This window comes from Catharus ustulatus, chromosome 6, assembly GCF_009819885.2.
Source record: "Catharus ustulatus isolate bCatUst1 chromosome 6, bCatUst1.pri.v2, whole genome shotgun sequence".
NCBI lineage: Eukaryota > Metazoa > Chordata > Aves > Passeriformes > Turdidae > Catharus > Catharus ustulatus.
Genome location: NC_046226.1, coordinates 55,641,557 through 55,662,947, shown reverse-complemented (window position 1 = coordinate 55,662,947; position 21,391 = coordinate 55,641,557). Strand labels below are relative to the sequence as shown.

The following is a 21,391-nucleotide window of genomic DNA, read 5'->3' as shown; positions in this document are numbered from 1 at the left end:
TAGTTTAGGCTAAAATGGAAGTCATGTTTATTCCAGATAAAAGATATTTGTAATCAGGAGTCTCACACTAAGAACATTAGAACATTTTCCTTCAGGGCTTTTCCACCTAGAAGAGCAAAAGAAATTTTTCTGTTCCTCAAACTCAAAGCTGCTCAAGAATATGAAAATTATTCTTCTATGGAAAAATGGAGGAACACATTTACAGTGGAAAAAAACAAAGACCAACAATAAACTCTGCAGTGCTTGGACATCATATAATTTTTCAGATTTAGGCCAGAAAAATGCATTAGTGTTTTTCTTTTTTCCTGTGAGTAATCTTCTAAGGCAATTCCTCTGCTTCTTAACTCAAAATAAAAAATTCTGTTAAAACATAAATAAATTAATTAATTAACAACCAAACAAGCAATTCCACTGTCAGCCCACATTTAAAAAGAGACAGTAAAGCAAAAGAGAAGCACGGAAGAGTGAAGTGACTTGACCAAGGTCACTCATAAACCAGGTGACTGTACTGAGGTATCCAAATACACATTTTTTGTACTGATCTCTCAGCCAGATCAGCCCAAGTAAATAAAGTCAAACAACAGCGAGTGATAAAAGAACATTTTTTTACCACTGTGTCTAACACTTTTGTTTAAACCAATTTAGTTGAATTCATTCCCTCTTCACAACCTGGTCACTGTCCCAGCAGCGACTGCAGAGCAGAGACCAAAGGTTGCCACTGTCATTTCCCATTTTAAGTCGTCCATAGGTTGGCTGGGCAGTGGTAAGTCAGGCCTGAGGCTGGAGGTCAAGGACAAGCACTCCCACAGCACATCATATCACATCCCCACATCATCAAGCCTTATTGTTGTTTCTGATGAAGGATAATTCCAGTGTTATTACCCTCAGCTAAAATTACTAATGAAGACAAAACCAGTGCATTCAAAAATCTGAAAGCAAGCCAGTTCACAGCAGCTTAATGCAAGGCTCTATTTACAAAGGAAAGCTCTGCAGGGAGTATTTCATTTTTTTGCTGCTTCATTGAACTGTAGATTAATGCTGCTCTCCAAAGCACCTTAAGTCAATAAAAAGTATAAACATTTCTGTGGCTTCTCTATTTGTCTAAATATTTAGCTAAAACATGTGAACCCAAAACACAGCAGGGCAATACACAGAATTTAAGGGCATAAGAGGTACAGGCCAGTGAGTGTGAGCAGAAAGACATAAAGACCATCACATGGTTTGTCTGTCCCTAAAGCCATCTGAGAGTACAACACATTCCAGGGCAGGGGATTCAACACACAGCAGTAAACTGCAGCTATACAGCAGCCAAATAAAGAGTTGCGTTAGGAAGAAAAAACTCCCCCAGGTTTTGGCAAGCAGATTCACATGCAAAAACTACCCAGGAATATCTCATTCTAGAATAAGAAAGGGAAATCTCCAGCTGAAGAATCAGCTACCATGAATCAAGCCTTTAAGTTTAATAGATAGTGGGACAAAGAACTCCTTGGAGACTCGTCAACAAGGCACAAGACACCTAATCCTCTGGAAAATGATGCACAAGTAAAGCATGGAAATGATAATGAAAGTCTGTATCCACAGTGGCAAAATGAACAGGATATGGGCCCCACCAGCACAGCAGAGAAACAGATCATTTAACACCATTTTTTAAACAAGACTATTTGAATACTGGAGAAACTGGCAAGTGGTTTGGCAAGTTGTGTGGGGATGGAAAATCATCCATTTTTCCACAACCAAACTTATTACATCAGGAAAATAAGGCAAGTTGCCTTAATTAATTAATACTTGTGTAACCCATGAAAATACTGCATCCCAGGTTCCTAATTCCTAGCTGGTTCAATACCTAATTCATTGGTTCAATACAGCTGAAACATAGATATGGTTGTCTGGGATGCCGTTCTTCCTCTTCTTGAAAAAAAAATCCCAAATCCCAACAGATCATAGAATTCAGTTAAACTGATCATGTTTTGTTTGTGGCTGCTTTTGGTGTAGAGAAGTGCTAGGTGCTGACAAGATTTATTCTGTAAATGAATAAAAACAGATGTCATTATCATCTTGGCAATAAACACACAATGAAAAGTGTCACACCAACAGGGGTTGCTCCACCTCACGTCCTCTGTCCACATTTCTCAACTCCTGGACACTGAATGTGTCCCAGCTCCAAGCACTGCCCTGTCCTGGCCTCTGCACATCCCCTAAGCAAAGCAAGCTTGAGCTGCAGCTGGTTAAACAGCCCTTTTGACACAGAAAGGCCACAAAAAGGCAGGAAGATGAGAGAGTGAAAGGATGGCTTTATGCTCCCCCTATTATTGGACTGTTCCCCCAGCACCCTTGAGCTCCCATTAGCTCGGTGGGAGCAGCAGGATGTGTCCCCAGCCTCTGGGGCCATGGCCAGGTGATGTTTCTCAGACTAAAAGGCCAGATGAAAGAAGCAGAGCTCAGATGCTGCCTTCCCTTTACAGATGCTATTTTTAGATTGTTTTTTCTCTGCCCAGCCCGCAGTATTCACAAAACCTGCTGGAATTTCTTATTCTGCCATTTGCTGTCACTGCACTATTAAGGAGAGTTTGAAACAGTCCAAACCATCTTTTTCTCTAAAAAATAATAATAAATAAAAACCTACAAGAACATTGTAAAAGGCTGGAATTAAACAGTGCACAGGTTATCAAACAAGAAAAAAATTAATTCCCAGAACTCACTCTCAGGATGAAAGGTGTGCTCCAGTGAGTGCAAACAGACACAGCAGGGGAAAACCAAGAACAGCAACAGATTAATCTATTCTTTGGAGCCTTAAGGTTGTTAAACATCATACAAAAGGAATTTAATACATATATACGTTACATTTATTTGTATCTTAGATATCGTAAACTGATATGAAAGGGTTTAAAATGTCATCAATAGGGAGACACACTGGATGGGAGATCTTCACTGAACATCTAAGTATTGTCAGATGAACCCACTATAAAAACCACATTTGAAAATCTTCAGCTTAATTATGGCTCTGGGTGATTTTGTTGACCTCGCAAAGCACCCAACCCTCCTGGTCCTGTTTGTCCCTAAAACACAGCTGAGGCACAAGCACCAAATGTCTTGTCCGAGGCCACCAAGGCCAGGTCTCAGAGCAAGGTTTTGAATTCAGGGGTGACTGGCTCCTAGACAAGATAAGAACAATCTATTTTTATATAAACACTAATTCACACAATAGTAGCCCTGTTGCCTGCAGGGAGAACCCCTGCAGATTGCTGCTGTCAGGCCAGTTACAAACCTACCTGTGGGAATACCTGGGACACAGAGTAGGCATTGTCATGGCTGAGCAAAGCCATGAACCAGACTGTGAGAAAAGTTTGTTTGGAGAGGAACAGACCCTCCTAGAAAGAGGTATTTAGTAATTAACTCTGAAGGAAAACTATTCAGGAAAGGGATTTCTGTGTAATACCTGACAGAGCTCCCAACACTTGCATTCTGTAGCTTTATTCAGGATTATACATATCAGCTCAAGAACCAGCTTGACAAGGTACTAAATTAAAATGTTGGAGAAGATCAAGCATTTTCTTTTCTAATTATAATAATATCAAAACAAAAATGCACTTCAGACAGAGCTAAAGGTGTTGAGTCCCAGCACATCATGCATTTTACATCTCCCCATGGTTGGACAGAAAAGGTCATGCAGAGGAATATTTGAATTGAAGACAAACTCCAAATGGCAATTTGCAATTTGATGCATTGAGTCCCTCTGCACTCCAACTTTAAAGCTGGCAGAAACCAACACTGCCTCCCAAAAATCAAGCCTACCCTCCTTCTCACCCCAGAACACTCTACCCTTGTCCCCAGACTGCCTTAATACGAACAGTGAAGCAAAACAAAGCACTGATCCAGGTCAAACTCCAGCTTTTTTTTTGTTGTTCAGGAGGTTAGTTTCAACATCCATCATGCCTCTGAACTGGATCGCTATGCAAATGTTTGCAGAAGCAGCAGGAGAAAGATGGCACGGGGCCAGAAGTGAACTGCCAGGGCTTGAAAAGGGCAGAACCACTTCATCCAAAGGCAGCATTAATGCTTGCCAGCACGGAGTGGATCTGAGATACCACTGCCTGAGTAACAGGAAAGAGATGTCCCTAAACAGAGCCATCTAACTCCGATGGAGATGTTATCAGCACCCAAACTCCACAACGCCAAGCAGGGCAGGGCTGAAAGCCATGGACACAAAACTCAGCCAGGCAAATGCAAAACCTAAAAGAAAATACCTACAAGGAAGAAAGCTGGAAAACACACAAGGAGTGCTAAACAATCCACAGCAAAACCTTGGGGGAGACGAGGCACTTGGACATGCCCTGTTCTCCCAGCTCCACCAGACAGGGAAAACAACCCCCCCGACTGCAGCTTTATTCCCTATTCAACACTCCCGCACTTAAATTCACTTCCTGGTGATGTATTTTTGATCTCTCTGTTAAATAACTGAAACATCCAGATAAATATTTTAGAAGATGAGTGCTGACACAAATACTAAAGTACCATAATGATGAACAAAAATTCCTCTGGCACTTCTCTGAAGCTGTTGTTCCTCAGTGTGGCATCTCGTGCTTCCAAACTGAATTATTGATTGGAAATCAGTATTCAAAAATCAATGGTCATATCCATTGGCTCTCATCAGCACCACCAGGAGATTGTTTTTACTGCTCTGTTAAAGAGCAGAGTTCTGCAGTCCCTGAATTCCTTTGCTGGGTGATTAGCACAAGGGGAAAATTGTTTTGCAAAAGGGCTCAACAGTGAGACTTCGCCCCACCTTTCTTTCCAAGGAAACAAAGAAGAAAATTGTGTGAAGAAATTGTTACACCTGTCACTTATTTCTGAGTTCTCCTGTTCATGTAGATTGGCACAGACTCACCAAGAAGAGGTTAAGCCCCATTAACTTTTGGTATTTAGTCTTAAATGGCAACATCATATGATTAAAGTGGATCTGTAAACAGGTAATTTTTTTTATTTTAGCATTTTTAAACATAGGTACTTCACCATTATCACTGCTGCACACACACAAAATCTACACAAGCAGCCTATTTCTGCAAACACAGGGTAGTTTTTTGAGTTTCTTTCGTTACCAAGCAGCTTTGGATGCTAAATTTCTCCTTTGTTCTCTGTCTCTTCTACTTAGCATTTATTTTCCCTGTAAACTATTCAGCTGGTCATGGTATCTCCATGGAAAGGCTGAAGTTCAGCCAGGCAGATATAAAGAGGTATTTTGGAGAAGGATAGGCACAACAAATGCAGGAGACAAGCCACTTCTGCGGAATAAGGAAGACTGAAAGGCAGAGAAGCAGGTGTAGAAAAAGCTTTTGAAAGTCTGAAGTGGAATTTCAACATGAAAAACATTTGAAATATGATTTCAACATGAGAAAACAGAAACTGCTGGCAGGAAGAGGAATGAAGTGTAAAGATTTAGCACAGGGTAGAGCAGTAAAACTGGTTAGAATGGTTAAAAGTGTTAAAAAAAATATTAAAACATATTAATAGGGGAAATGTAGCAAGTATTTATAAATGCTAACCAGCACAGGAAGTTTGCAGTACAGGTCAACTCCCAGCGGCAATGTAAGTTCTTAAGTGGCTTCTTTTAAGCCCCTGCAAGGTTTTCAGAGCAATTATGGCTGACCTTTAAATAAAGGTCCTCCTTCCAGACAGGGAATTAGGCCCAGCCCTGTGAGCCCTGCAGAGGCACCTTCCAGGCTCTGTTCATTTCTACAGTTGCTTTTAGCATGGCGTCTAGTTTTCACATTTAATAGAACTTCTGCTTTCCAACAGATAGACAACAGTGCGCCTAAGGCATTCTTTAAATACTCCTTGCAGTGGAAACCATAGTTTCCTTATGGCAAAATTATAATCACTTTGAAGCATTAAATAAGATCCTTACATGAATTGCATGCACTTAGTTGTAAAAAGCAACATTCAGTTTGAAAATTGACCTGCATTGATCCAGAATTCTAAATCACTTTAAACAGATGAGAAACAAACAAACAACAAAAAAAGCTAAATAAGTAGCAGCTAAATAACTAATTCAATAGGGTGGAAAGCAAAAAAAAAAAAAAAAAAAAAAACACCAACATTTTAGGAAATGCACCAAGTACATTGTCTCAGATACATGACTTGCATCCACAAACTGAGATGTCTTCTTGGACTCAACATTGTATTCATGAGCAAAACAACCACCATGGTATGAAAAGCCAACATGAAACACGGAAAAGTTTATCCAGTTTAATCCAGTTCCAGATCCACATTCTTTATGTTATGAAGAAAAAGGCATTTCTTCATAACATGACAGTTTTTATATAAAATATTACAGAGAAATTCTTTTCTGTGAAGGTGGGGAGGCACTGTTTGCCCAGAGCAGCTGGGGGTGCCCCATCCTGGAAGCTTGCTATGACAAAATAAGCTGTAGATACACTTGCTGAAAGTAAAAATTCCCCTTCAGTTATTCAAACCAAGAATGCTACAATGTGAGCAGACAGGACATGTTCTTGAAGTACTAAGTACTATACCACTTCAATTTTTAATAGTCACTGTCTGTTTCTAAAAACATAGGTTAAATGGTCATTTTGAGGTGCCCACCAAATTTCCTTACCAAACAGAAGCATGTAGGGCAAGGCATTTTATCTTCTAGCCCTTCTGCTCCCAGCCTCTGCTTGCACTTAGCTATGTAAATATCAAAAAGATTATGATATGTTGGAAAGGAAAGGACATAAGAGAATTTAAAAATATTTACAACAGGAGTCTGAAAAAAAATCAAAGCTTGTTGAACATATTTACCTTCGTTTTACATCCCCGATGGACAAAGCAACTTTGTTGCTTGTTAATTTGCATTTGATGCTTATCTTCTTTACCAGTAGGACATTTTTTACTGATAATTCAAATACAGAATTAAATGTTAACAGAGAACCACTGCTCTGTAGTATTGTTATGTAGATTAGATCAAGCCTATAGAGTAAATAAAGCAGATTCCCTCTCTTCCTTGCACACAGGTTAGCATTTAGAGTTTGCTATGAAGTTCAACCTGAATTTTCCTCAGATGTGATCTTAGTGGGGGCTACTATGTAATTTGATTTGCTGTGTTGACAGAAATAGTCTCATTGCTTGCTTTAGTTTAATCAATGGAATAACATGCCAGTTAAAAACAAAGCAAAGCTTCAAACAGATGCTCTGTTTTTCTTTTAAAAGGATGAATTATCTTTGGTTGAGAGCTGGTACAAAAAATAAAATCAATTACCCTTTCTTCTTGTGTATGTTGGGGTTTTTTCCTTGTTTAGTTTCAACGAATTCATTTCTATTTCAACTCAGCAGGAAGCATCCCTTGAGGTCTGCAGAGGACATCAAGTGTCTGCAAGGTGAGACTTAGGGACACAGAGCTCAGACTCCCCAGATCTGCAATTCCAGGCCATTTTCTGCCAAAGAGCCCGTAGGGGAAGATTTTCCCTGGCCTTCACACCAGCTTCATTTCTTTCCTTAATCCAGGGGGAAGGAACAAATAAATGGTGACCCAGAAAGGATGAGGAGAAGCAGGGCAGGTGAGCAGCCCTTGGATTAGCCAAACTTCAGTGCAAGCACAGCCACACGCCTTGTCCTCACCATCCCTCTGGCCACCTGTGTCTGTCTGCAGTGAATGTTCCTGTTTCCCAGGCACAGATGGTCTCCAGTCTTCTCTTAATTGCAGAAAAACTCCCCTGACTTTTTTCTTTTTCAGAGGTAATTTTGTAAAAGGAGCTCTTCTGACATTACCTGCATCTTCCCCAGCTATTTTCCAACCCAAGCTAAGCATATCTTGGGCTTTAATTTATACTCCAGCCTGTGCTCATGGCACAACCAAGGACATTCTTTAGGTTTTTGTAGGTGAAGGATGGTGATGACAGACTGGAGAAAATATCTGCAGGTTTAGAAAGGTTAAGTGATCTGCCAAACTGACCCAGGCATCACAGTTATTCTGTAGAATAACCAAGAAATTATTTTCTTGACCATTGAGATTTTTGATTCAATTAATTATAGAGATAAGAAACTCATTTTTACCAAATTACAGCCAGACAAAAATTAGGCAATCAATCCAATTAAGCTAATTAAAAGAGCCAGTTTCCTCATTGACTACCAAGGTTTAATTATTACCTTCAGTAAACAGCTCAAGAAATAAAATATCACTACTTAGGCAAGAGGAAAACAGAATGAGATTAATGTTTGTGACCATTAGGCAAAAGAAGGGAAACAAAAATAGAAAGAATGTTATTGTGTTAGAATGTTATTAAACACACATTCATAAACTCTTTCAGCTTTTGCTATTTAAATGCCAGGTTTAATTTGGAATTTAATATTAAAAATAAATAGCATGCTAGATCACCCTGGGTTATCTGCTCACAATATCTTTAATTTAAAGACAGTTTAGGATACCAACAAGGCTGTTTTTCTAAAGTATCCCCCTCTCAATGCAAAATCAAGATAAAATCAGCCTCCCTGAATGCAAGGACCTGGATTCTTTGCTGCCTTAGACTCAGAGAATCACCAAGTCATTTGGGTCACAGGGGTCTCTGGAGGTCTTCATTTCAACCTCTTGCTCAGAGCAGGTCCAACAATGAGATCTGTTTGGGTTGCCCATGCTTCTATCCAGGCCTGCCTGGACAATCTCCCTGAAGCCAGCTCTTTTCCAGGCTTACCTCACCTCTCCTTGCAGGACAATATTCCAGCTCCCTTTTTCTTGGTGACCCTCCACAGAACCTGCTCCAGTTTGTCCATATCTTTCCTGTACTGTGGTGGTTCCAAACCTGGACACAAGGTGCAAGACGTGGTCTGCAGAGTGCCAAGTCACAGCTGGTACCATAACTTTCCTTCAGCTGGTGGCTGTGCAACTTGTTTATAATGAGATTCAGGCAAATTTCAGTACCACCTAAATTTCTGGATTCATTTATACCCCTTTACAGTGATTTTCACAACGTGTATTTTCTACCTGTGTAGGTCTCTAATTCAGTCCCAGGTAACATAAGGTCTCAAGTGAGGCTGTTGGAGAACCAGAAATACTTTAAACAGATTTATTTCTAATTGACTAGATTTCATGTTGATTGTACTCCTGGAAGTCCTGATTAAACGAATTCATTACCATTTATAATTTCTTGACAGCACACTTTGGAGATTTCAGCCATGGAAATTACCACAGTCTAATCAAGATATGCAAACTGAATATAAAAGCACTTAAAAACAAAATACTTGATTGAATCAGGATAGAAAATAATCCCAATAAGAAAACCAGCATCAGTCCAGGCATACTACTATCAGTTTCTGTCACAGAGAAAGTATTTAGGAAAAGATTTTAATAAATGTTCCAAAGGAGCAGCTGCTGATAGAGGATTTGACAGAACCTTTGTGAAGGACACCCAGGTGTGACCGTGACTTCCTAGGAATGACAAGCAGTGATGCCCAGGAACACTGTGCTTGGAAGGGCTCCTGGGTTTCTACAAAATTGGGGGCCGGGGTGACCCTGTAAGAGGCACCCTCCTCACTTTGCTGCTCCAGCGCCTCCAGGTGGGTTGCTGGTGGGAACGATTGTGATGCAAAGATCATTTCCTGACGCTGCTGCTGCCAGAGCTACCTGTGCCTGCACCTGGGAAGGCAATAATTAAGCCCATCATGTGAACCAAACCCTTCAGGACATACCCATTAATGAGATTTACAAAACTCTCTCTCTGCTTTGCTGTTTGCAGGAATGAAGGAGGCAGAGCCAGCACAAGAAAAGCCTAATTCAACATTAATGTAAAACTAGAAATACTTTTTTTTTTTCACATTTCTAAAGAAAAGAAGCATTAAAAAGAGATTTGCTGTCAGGTTTTATGTCTGTCCAGTGTTCTCCCACAACTCTTATGCAGCCCCTGTCACAGCTGGCTTTGGTTTTTTTTCCACATTTGCCATCATTAGCTGCCTCACCTCAAAAGTCTTCTTAATAAATCCAAACTTCTCAACTTGGCTCTTCAGGCACACATGGAGAGTGATCACTTCTGCATATAAGCTGAAATTTCATACATGCTTCTTTAAAGGGAGCTTGTATAAAATGAGGAGAGTTACTTTTTCCATAAGCAGATAATGACAGGACAAGGGGGAATAGTTTTAAACTGAAAGAGAGGAGATCTAGATCAGGAAGAAATTTTTTAATCAGGAGCTGGTGAGCACCAGGCCAGGTGAGAGGGACTGCCCCTGGATCCCTGGAATGTCCAAGGCCAGGTTGGACAGCACTTGGAGCACCCTGGGATAGTGGAATGTGTCCCTGCAAACTTAAACATTTCAGCCAACAGAACACAGTTATTCCCATCAACTGAACTCCTTGTGAAACACAACACTTAAAATCCAAATTTGCACACCTGTTTCTGCACCTCTCTCTTTAGAATGTGTGCTTATCTTTGATAGTGGACCTACCACAAAAGCAATCATTCAATTATTAAATGCCCTGATAAGCTAGAAATTCATCGGGCTGAGCTTTGAGCCACACACATTTTAAAATCTTTTTCTCCTTTTTCCATCTTTACAGACTACAGAACCAAATTAAACTGCCTCATGTCACCACACACTTTACAGCAATCCATCTGACACATTCTGCATAATCTTTGTATTTTCATTCTCCTTCCAGTGCTCATCCAAAGGCACTACTAGGACTCACTATCTAATTCTTGATCTGTGTTCATAAATGCACATTGACACAGACACCTGCAGCAGCCAGGGCAAGAAAAGGCACCTTCAGTTCCTCTTATCACAGAGAAAATGAGTTTTTTAGTTTTCAGATCATACAGAAGCATCATGCTTCACCAAAGGAAACCTAAGTTTCAATCAGTGTCCTTTTTGTTTTCGTTTTCTGATTTCTGAGTTTCATGTTTCAATTTATTTTGTAATGGTTAAATGGGAAGCCAGAAAGTGATGTTACTTCAAGAAATTGTTCTGCATGAGAAGTTCTAAGTCATCTCCAGAGTGCTGCCAAAACTTCTTGGACTGTGTTTTGAATGAATCAGAGAAAAGCAAAGATAAAGACATTTATAATAAATATAGGGATTAAAAGTCTATTAATAGGAAACATTGAAAATGCAGCATTTAGGTAAGGTAAAAGAGATTAAAGAAATATGGTTGTGCTGTATCACAAGAGTCCATCAGTAACAGCACAAAATCCAAGAATTTCTTCATCCAGTCCTAACATCAGCTGCAAATTTGCAGGGACCCCATTAATAAATTGCTCCTAGATAAAAACAGGGGGGTTATAATGTTTAACACAAGAAGTATGATAATTTCATTCTACCTGCTAGTTCATATTTCAGGTACTTTGGGGAGGAGGCGGATAAAAGTCAACAAGATCTTCCAGCCATCTTCACTCGAGGCTGCAGTTCAACTGCAAAGTTCTCTGCTCTGAGATCACTTTTGTAATCCACCCACCACCATAAAGCAGGAGGTAAAAGTTTCCTTTCTGGAGATCAAGAAGGTTTTGGAGGTGTTTTTGACCACCTGTTTGTTTAAAAACTCACCCTTGCAGAATCCAGCACAACCCACGGCTGAGGTCCTGGGCTGTAACTGCAGTTTTGCCCACCTGACACAAATAATTCAAACATTTTCTGTCCAAAACCAGCTTGGCACACTTACCTGTCAACACAGGTGACAGCAACAGCGTCAAGATGATCATCAGAATCTAGTTCTCTTTCATCTCAGATTCCTGAACAAAACAGAGAAAGATACAAAGATTTAGAGCTGAAGAAAGAAATTAAGTGACCCAATGCCCACCCTGTTTAAATGCTATAAAGCAGATACACTAAAGGAGATATTTTTTTTTGCACAAAAGAGATTTTTATAGGAGAGGGAGAGAGGAATTTTACTGTACTGCAAATTCCCAAAGTATTCCTCATACTGTAACATAAATATTATGCATAGTTTTGCAACGGCAGAGCCTGCCATGGCTTCACTCACTCCAGAGTGCTTCTGGCAGCATGAAATCAGCACTGAGACAAAAATAGGCTCTTCTGGTTATCAAGAAGATAACCAGGCCAGATCTGACAGAAGGTGAAAGGTGCTGGTCTGCCATTTCCCACAAACATCTTCCTTGATTTAAGTCTTGCCAAAGCTCTGAGCATCCCATGGATGTGCATTGGCTGAACAGCTCAAGTACAAGCAGCAAAATGCTTGGTTTTGCCTCCCCAAGATCCTGAAATTAGGGTCTGCTGTCTGCAAGCCCCCTAAGGGACTCCCCAAATCAGCAAATGTGCTGAGCATCCAGTCCAGCCCAGGGCACAGCATGCATCCATCCAGGTATCCATACCCATCTGTGCTCCCAAGCGTGCATGAGTGGATTCAAATTCCACTGCCTTCACTGATGGTTACAAGCTCATGCTGAACAAAATTCTTTCCTGTTACATATTTTCCTCTTTTTCACAGAAGTAAATGGAAGGGAAAATCCAGGTATTTCCATTGCAACAGCAAGTTTGACTAACCCTACCTTTTGTTATACTCTGCTGTACAGTTCTCCATCAGAAAATAATGCTGAATTATTACACTTTCAGTGTATTTAAGCCCATTCTTTATTTTAAAGATAGACTTTGACATATTTTACTAAAAATAAACATTCCCATCCAAAATGTTCTGAGTAGGAAGAAAATACTTGCATATCTGTCTCCAGCTCCTGTGTGATTCTGCTCTTTCAGTGGCAACAAAAGAAACTATTGAAGGACATTGTCAGCTTCATTTGAGATTAAGCCTGGTAGGTTTTGCATTTTTACAGTGGGAGATAAAAATGTGATCTCCATGATCACTGGGGCTACAGGAAAGGTAGGTAAAAAGTTCAGCAGCTCTTTCTCATAAGTCAAAAAACAGAATCTATGCAAGGAAAGAAATCAGCAGGATGAAAGTATAGCAAAATACACTGATCTAGGTTTCTTAATCTCTGAGATGGGATAAACTGCTTCTACTTTTCTCTTTTATGCACACCAGCTTTCAGTTTCTAAATGGATCCAGAGAGAGGAAGAATAACCTGGGACTGGATATATCAGAAAGAAAACTTTCCAAAACTGTTTTCAAATGCTGACACATATCAGCTCAACATATTCCAAGACCAGGTTTTGTTTCCTTTAGGAAAGATTTGCAACTTGGTCAGACTGAATAAAGGTAAAACCACCGCAACAGTTCGCACTTGATTGCGAAAGAGAGGGGAATGCCAGAAGCTGGTTCTATGTGGAGGTCAAACTTCTATTTACAAAAACTACCAAGCAGCATGATTCCACTTTGCATTTTGGATGTTGATTTGTTTTTTTCTGTGCTGTCCAAAGCTAGCACTAAGAAATCAACTTGGAAACCTGTGGTTTGCAAAGAGATGTGGAAAGCTCTTTAAATGAGAGCATTTATATCCCACAAATTCTTAAGAAAACAAAAATATATTGTGTCAATCCCGACTTCTTGATGAGAGTGGGTATGTTACACAGTGACAAGACACTGCAGGAGTGAGCAACTGCCCTCTCTCCTGCAAAAAGGAGACCTTAACACCCACTGGCAGACAAAAACCAAGTTCCCTCCCAGATCCTACTTTTCCTTCTCCTCAAGCTCAGGATCAATGGAGCAAAAGCTCCTCTTTGTCTCAGAGCCTCAGATGCATCCACAAATAAATCTCTGTGCTGTGAAAGCCTCAGTTCCTGCACAGCCCCAGCACTTCCTCCTGCAGGTTTCCCTTCCAGACATCACTTCCATGTGTGGCCAGGCAAGGGAGCAGGGCCATGCACAGGCTCATCCCTCTGGAAAAACACCAACCACGGCAGGCAAGGTGCTTTTCCCTCTGCGGGAGCTCCAGTGGGGGTCTCTCCTGCACCTAACCACCCACTGCTAACATGTTGGTAAGAATGTAATACCTTCAGGGACTGCTGATCCTTCAAAAATTGTGGCTGAAGTTGAGCAGTAAATTCCAGAGCCATTGGTAAGTGGAAGGGAGATGGATAAGGAAGGGAGGAAAGGCTGATAGCACAGTCACCCAAGCCATTTTCCTGATCAAATCCATCTCTAAAATGCCAGGGTGACTCCAAGCCAACCCAGACAATCGGTGCAGTTGGCGATTTCCACTTGACTCAGTGCTGAGCAGTGAAGGGATGTGACATTTTTGCAGAGTGCACTGTAGCAGTGGTAACTTGGTTCAGGGAGCAGCAGAGCTGCAGCCATGCAGTATTTATTGGTCTCTCTCCTCAACTCCTTCTTCCTGCTCTTTTCCCCCCGGGCAAATCTGCTGGGATGCTGCCTCCTAAGCCCAGCTGCTGCCACTGCTAGAGGAAAGCCCTTGCTGTAGCACTGTGCTGCAGAGGGAACATTCCCAAAAGATCTGGCACACAGCAGACCTTCCCCAGACCTGGCAAAATGAGAAAATCTTCCAAGAATTGTGTGAATTTCAGCAAGAGGGAAGGAAATGTCAACATTTTCCCGTTCCCTTCTTCACAGTTTAAGGAATTCTGCAAGCAGGAAGGTAGCATTGTTTGGGAGTGTTTCTCTAGGAAACCTAGGAAAGTAAAAGCTACTAACCAAAAATAAATTCAACTACAAGTATGCATTTCTTCTAATTCACACAAACAAGTCAACAAAAAATCATACAACCTTATCAGCAATCTCAAGTGGAATATTTCTGCCCAAGTTCTTCACTCTCTCATAGTGCCAGAGAATTCCCGGGTTCTGTTTCTGAGCTGGCTCCCAGCTGACCAGCCAGCTTATCTGCACAGATGCCTGCCCAGCCACAGAGAAACATCCATCCCTGTAAATTTATGAGGATGGCACAGAAGAGGGACACAATGAAACACTCAAAAATGAAGCACTTGGGAGCATTCAGTGACAGGATGAGCACCCCTAAGTTAATACAACGTCAAATGAGACATTTCATTCATTTAGCCCTGACTTTTTGAACACAAACACTGTCACAAAATCCCGTTTTCTGTGTTGTCAGATACATAAAAATGTGGTCTGCCTCAAAGACCCTTTTAGTGGTACATAGGCTCATGTTTTTTCCTAGCAACCTCTGAAATCAAAGGCAATTTATACCTGATGTCTACGAATGTGAATACCAGCAGAGTTCATCTGACTACAGAACACCTGACACATTTTAGTTAAAAACCTGCTAAAGCAGGTCAGTTATGCTGCATGGAAGTCCTGACTTCTGCTTTAACAGAAAACTTATGTAATTTATAGGGAGCTGAAGGCACTTTGCACTGTCAGGCTGCAGGCAGTCCATTAGTTTAGCAATTCTCAGAGACTCCCAGACGTCTTTAGCACTAACAGACCCCAAACACACACACACTGAAGTCTCCACTTTTCCCCAAGTTAAATTGAGAGCTCAAATATTGAGGGAAGCACTAAGAGTAAGGCTTGTGTCTCCAGCACATGATGGATTCAAATCCTGCCCATGAGAGAGGTAATAACCAAACCTGATTTGACTCCAGCTCAGTAAGGAAGGATGCAATGAGATGAAAAATGAGTGTAGTGAGGAAAGAGCTACCTGAGATTTTGGGATGCTACTCTCAGCTAATCCTGCCATTATGTAAAGCCAGAGCAAACAAAGCCTGATCACAAGGTGGAAATGCAAACAGAATCAGGAAAACTAGTCAAGAAAGTGGGAAAACAGTTATTTTCTTCATCAGGAGACACCATATTTTTGCACATATTTAAAATTCTGAATAGAATTCCACATGGACCTTTTTCAGAACTAAATATGAAGCCTACAGCTGCTCAAACACTTGCTGGAATGAACTCACATATTTGTGTCTCTCTTTGGTGTTTTTTCTGTGCTCCACCACTCTAATCTTTTTTTCCTCAGCAGCCTAAACATAATGGCCTAAATGCTTGTATATTGTGTGGCAGCAAAGAATGATCTTCAGAAATGCCAGATGCTTTGTGCCTTCACATTATGCACTGCTTATGGCAGCATGTTCATGCTAGCAGCAAAAAAGTAAATCCCAGAATGTAATTCCTGTCCAAATCCCAACAACAGAGATATGCCCTGCTAATTTCATATATACTAAAGACAAAGAATCTCCCACACATTGCTTCTTTGAAGGTACTTAATGCCACAACATATAATGAATAATATAATTCTAGATAGGTCTAGCATCAGATCCTGCATTTTGGCTGCCTGATCATGGTAGGTTAAAAAAAACCCCTCCTTTCTATGCTTATCTAAACATAAAATGGCAATATATTTAAAGTAGTATGGACTAATGCAAATTATCAGCAATCACTGATGAAAGAAAAATGTGCCCTCAGTTGATGGCTTATAATTATTTCATTTCCCAAATAGTGCAAAAATCCCTGATAACTGCTAAATAATAAAAGCTCTCCAAAGAGCCAAAAGGTGCTCACCTTGATGTAATTTTTCACGTAACTGCACAGTTCTGTCCAACTCAATTAATTCAATCCTAAATTTTGCACTGAACATTTTTCTGGTCTTTTGCTCTGTGAGAAGGTAGAGAACTTTGAAACTCAGATTCACAGGAAAACTTGTACCCATTTCCTACCTATCCTGCAACCAGATGCTGAGTCATAGCTCAAAGGAAAGCCTGTTGATTGTATGTACCAAAAAAAGGTGGGCTGGTGGATTTTTAGACTTCAGCATTTTCCAAGGGTTGTAAATGTTACTGACCAAAAAGAAAAAAATATTTCCAAGAAGTGAATGAAACCCACAAATTCTAATTATCTAAAAGGGAGAAACAGCCTGAATTCACTCCTAGTAGCAGAATTCTGTGTTTGCTGCGTTTTTAGCAGTCCAGATGGTTCTGTTTTATTTACATGTCCCATCTAAACAATCACTGCTGCATTGTGGCAACACTTGTCACTGTTGTGACAACAGGAGGGAGATCTCTCCCCTCAGTAATAAATCACAAATCACTGAGGGCAGCTGCAGCCTCTGCTTCTTTATCATCCCTTTCAAGACAGGAATTCTAGTGAAAGATGGGAATCTATTAACTTTGCTGGCTGAGCTATGCTAAGTGGAGAGAGATGAAAGATGGAGTAATGAAAGGGAGAGAGCCCAGTGTTGTGACCGAGCTGTGCAAGGACAGCCCTGGTGACCTGCTCACAAACGAATTATTCAGCTGCCAGGTCTTGCCTGCAATTCCACTGGGACACACATGTCACCCCAGCTCCACCCTGTTCAGTTTCTTGGAAACACATTCAGGTTGGTGAAAGTGGACAAGATTGTTATTTTTGGGGGTATTTGGTTTAAAAATAATTTATATCACTAGCAGTATTTGAGTGAAAGAAATGCATGCCAAAGTGCAATATATTGCACTTCAAAGTACAATATTTTGAATAATTCTCAAATACATATATCAATCTCTCCTGGCAGATTAAATTGTTCTTACTAAAACTACTATGGCAGTCATCTCAATGATAAAGAAAACATCTGTGATAATCTAAAATTTTGTGAAGGTCTAACAAGGAAACCACTATGCACATAAACCACAAAGGCTGAGAGTTGCAGTCGTATGATCTCAAGAAATTCATCAGCCTGAAGTAAACTGATGGTGCATGGGTTCTCTATGGAGAAAATCACAAGCAAAACAAGTTTAAAAAGAAAGGAAAACCACACACAACTTTAAAAATTGTGTAGGTTGCTTGTCAAAATAGAGGTGTTCAGCTTCTCCCAGATCAACAAGATCTAGACATGGATCCCCTAATCCAGTCCAAGTTGAGATAGGATTCTCTTCTTTCCCTCAGGAGTAGAGATGGCAACAAGCAAGGTTCAAGGAAACTGGAGGCACAAAAATGGAAGAATATAAAGGCCTTCATGATTTAGAAATTCATAAGCATTTTGGACAGCCACATGTAAGCAATGCATTAAGACAACAATCTTAGTTTAAAACAGATATGAATTTTTAGTCTCCTTAACAACCCACCATCCCCAGGGAAGCCACTACTCCCAGGCAAATACATCCCTGAAAAAGGGATGGGAAAAAGAGAATAAAACTGACAGATGTACCCAAATCTCAGTGGAGAGCTCAAGCTGGACCAATAAAACTCATGCAAATCAAGCAAATTATGCAACACTTATTTACTTTTGCTGAAAACATACTGAAATGCTCATTATTACAGAATTACAGCTGGAAAAGAAACCCCCAAGAAGGCAGCTCCTGACTTTTCCCATCAAGGACACTTCACTCCAGCTTTATGCAGTGGAGCAGCCATGAGACACAGCTGTGTCACACTGACTGCCCCTCACTGAGCACATCATCTCCCTGAGACTGTCACTCATGCTGCTGTGACATCCCCCATCTCACACCTGTGCTGTGAGATGAGACTGGTACCAGTGTGTCAGCCCTGCCCTGGCTTCCCTGTGCACTGAGGCTGTTTGTTGTACTGGCTCTGGGTGCTGAATTAAGAGCTGAATTTAAGGTCTGCTTCCTTGAGCTCTGAGGAGGAGTGAAGAACACTGTCCCTTCTCTGAATCACCACAGAGTGCAAGTTGATTCACTAATATCAACAGAGCCATAGACACTAATATCTGAGCCACAGGTACATACTCCTTGCTCATACAGCAGCGGAGTTTTCTCAGGCATCAGTTAATTTGTTTGGATTTTCCAGTAAGGATCTACTGCACAGAACAACACCTATTCTTTCCACAGGGTGTTTATTGAGCACTGCATCTCTCCACTCATTGTATCAATGTAATTTAAGGTCTTCCATTTGCACAAACTTGGCACTGCCTAGAGTACACAAAGTGTAAACACCATTAAAGCACACACATTTTTCCCTCACTTTTAAATATGGGTTAGTCTGTCCTTAGTCATGTGTTTCTTCTGTTCAGTTTGTTCCCTTCCCTGGTACAGGTTAGTCACTCTTGCCCTTGTGACTTAGTTTTGTTATCCACAACGTTGTTTGTTTAACCTCATAAATACTACAAAAATACTAATAAAATACTAAGAAAATGTATGCCCCAAAATTAAGGTATTGAAGAAGTCATACACACCTATAAAAAGTCACTCAGCTATTACAAAGCATTTATGCAAACATGGAGACTGTTGTATGGAGAACTCACCTTCCATGCTGAAAACATAAATGTTACTATACCCCTAAACAATATATGGCTGTGTAGCCTCCTAAGTGAGTTCAAATATTCAATATACACGGAGTAGCTGCAGCCTCTGTGTGATCATCACCTTGAGAAACAGTGTTTTTATTCAAATGCAACCTCAGAGAGAAACAGCCCTTCCCTTCCTCACTCTGAAAAGACAAGGTGTGCATGTCTGTCAGGAACAAAGCAAAACTAATGTGCACCATGGCACCCTGACCTGAGACACAATTACGAGGTGCACCACAAAGAAAAAAAAAAGAGAGTAAATCCCTGAAACTTCAAAGAGCACATTTGTGTGTGCAAAATACAAAAACACTCATTTGCTGAAAGATGTATAAGGCTCCCATTAAGCAATTATTTAATCTCCAGGTGACAGAGAATGTTTTCCTGGTTATGTGAAAGAAAGAGCAGCAGGGAGCACAGAATAGCTTCAAAAGCCATTACTGACAATAATCCAGAGTAAGATCTGAGCAGCCCGACCATCCTGGGGGATTCCCACAAATCCCTCTTCCTCCAAAGAACAGCTCTAGCTCTTATTTCCGACAGGGAAGGAACCGGGAGTTGTCTATGGAGCTGCAGCAAATAGCAAAACTTACATCAATCTCTGAGTATTTCCAGCTTAACTTTCAACAAAGTTTGAGAGAAATCTGAAGGGAGGAGAGAAGCTAGCAACAGGGAGCAGCAGGAGAGAGATGACTGGGCAAGGAAAAGGCAATTTGAGTAGGAAGTTGATTAACACAAAGTGCTAACACATGAAGTGAATGGGGCAAAACCAATTCCAAACACACAGCACTGGAAATGGAGCTGATTATTCCCTGGCCCTGCTCTTTTCCTGTCTGAACAGCAGTGTGGTGCGAGTGGCTGCATCTCCAAACCACCTCAGAGCTCCTACCAGCCATATCCTTATATTCTTCCTATTGGCATCATGAACACGATGGCATTACCAACCCCAGACAAACTGGAGGATCCTTCAGAGGACAAATTGCATGAGCACCTCCTGTGCCTCATTAATACTGCTAAACACAATAGGAAGCAACCTGACACAAGCATCACCACTTACTGCAAACAGGATCAGCTGTTAATAACCTATTAGCAGCACAATTAGCAAATTGGATATTCCTGCTCATTATCCACTGTCCCATTTGCAAACAATATTTTGAACAGATAAGAATACTACCTTATCAGTAGAAGTCCCACTCGAGATATAATATTTTCAATCAAGAGCTTGCCAAGTTTCCCCATAATGCACCGAGGTTAATTTTTGGGCTTTTTAGAAGCTCTGAAAACCATCAAGACATCATTTCATAAAAAGGAAATTTTTTTTTTTAAATCCATTTCTCTTTTCCCCACATAAAGCTCAATTCCTAAGAGCCTTCCAACACCCATTGTGCTGGCAGTGCTTTTGTTGCCAACTTTGCTGAGGTTTTTCCCCACAGAGAGAAGAGCAAGGCTGAGGAGGAAACTCCCCAACTTCATGATACTGCAGTATATTTTTCCTATTGGGAAAGTCTTTCCTTGAGCATCAGGTACTCATCCAATACAGACTTTAAAAAAAATTTTAAAAAGAACAATTTTCACTCATATTGACTGCACTTTATAAACAGCAGTTAAAGTGGGTTGGGATTTTTTCCTTGGGACAAAGTGCATGTCAATGCTATGGGTATAACAAACTAAAGCCTAACTTAAAGATTTTTTTTTGCCATAATAATGTTTATCATAAATAGTTACTTACTGAGAGATTACAATAGAATAAACTGTTTACAAAAAAAAAGAAAATAAATTTAAAAATACAGATTTAAAACTGAAAAGCTAAAACTACCATGTAGGTGTCAAACAGGTTTTTAATTTTAAAAAGAGACAAAGTAATTTGCAAAGCAGAAGTTGACAGACAGGAAAGGAGCTGAAATACTGAACAGCAATTTCATAAACAATTCAGCTGAATCCAAGTGCTAAGAGGGCTAGAAAGGAAACAAACAAAAACAGCATTTGCAACGATATTGTAGGTTAATGATTACACTGATAAGGAGTATAAATTATGAAAAGCTTTTATTTAGATTACACTTCATAGGACCATTTCACACTTCCAGCTGACCAGTAAGGAAATGTTGGTATCTGAAGATCTCAGTAGGATATTATTTTCAGTTTAGGTTAAAAATTATAGATTCTTAGTGTCAATAAATATCAATTAAATGCATATACTACTGCACATGTCATTTTGTACTTCACAATAGCCTGCCACTCTGAATAAAAGTCACAAGCATGAGCAAACCAAAAAAATTCAATATGCATTTTCTCCTAAAAAGATATTACTGAGAGCCA

At 40.3% G+C, this 21,391-nt stretch overlaps 1 protein-coding gene across 1 annotated transcript in view; it reads right to left on the bottom strand.

Moving 5' to 3' along the window:
* LOC116997458 (SH3 and multiple ankyrin repeat domains protein 2-like) overlaps positions 1 to 21,391 on the bottom strand; it is a 267,147-nt gene that overhangs the window by 237,468 nt on the left and 8,288 nt on the right. Inside the window, 1 exon segment of the mRNA XM_033062189.1 lies at positions 11,635 to 11,704. The gene's annotated coding sequence lies outside the window, so the exon portion shown is untranslated.